Source organism: Dipodomys ordii, unplaced genomic scaffold (genome assembly GCF_000151885.1).
Source record: "Dipodomys ordii isolate 6190 unplaced genomic scaffold, Dord_2.0 Scaffold76, whole genome shotgun sequence".
NCBI lineage: Eukaryota > Metazoa > Chordata > Mammalia > Rodentia > Heteromyidae > Dipodomys > Dipodomys ordii.
Window position 1 is genome coordinate 9,400,413 of NW_012267292.1, and position 802 is coordinate 9,401,214.

The window sequence follows — 802 nt, forward strand, 5'->3', positions numbered from 1 at the left end:
AAAGAAAGGTTGGACAGATGGGATTGCATTTTCTTTTCTTTTCTTTGCAATTTATTGGAGATAAGAATTTCATGGACTTTCTTACCCATGCTGGCTTCGTACTGTGATCCTCAGATATCATCCTCCTGTGTAGCTAAGATTATAGGTGTGAGCCACTGGAGTCAGCCTGTAAATACTTATTTTAAAAATCATCATTTAGGAAAGACTTAGAAAAAAATCATATTAAGTGAAGTAAGCCAGACCCCCCAAAAATATAGGTCCCATGTTTTCCCTTTTTTGCAGTAACTAATATACATCTAGGATAATTTTTTTGTTGTTGTTGTTGTTGGTCGTGGGGCCTGAACTCTGGGTCTGGGCTCTGTCCCTCAGCTCTTCAGCTCAAGGCTAGCGCTTCACCACTTGAGCCACAGCACCACTTCCGGCTTTTTCTGCTTACGTGGTGCTGAGAAATCGAACCCAGGGCCTCATGCCTGGAAGGCAAGCGCTCTTCCACTGAGCCACTTTCCCAGCCCCATTTAGGAGAATCTTATCAGATGAGCAGAAAAGCTCAAAAGCTATGTACATATGACCATATGAGATGATGCTAAGTGAAATGAACTCCAAGATATAGACACAAGAGGTTTCATTGTTGTTCTTTTTCATGTATTGTGTGATTTTTTTTGTTTCTTTTGTATATTCTTCCCCCTATGTTATATCTCCTGATGTCACTGTATTTGATTTTGGTACTCTGCATCTTGTATATACATTTATTTAATTTGGGGAGGGGAAGGGGAATAACAAAATGCTGAAATAGGACACAGGA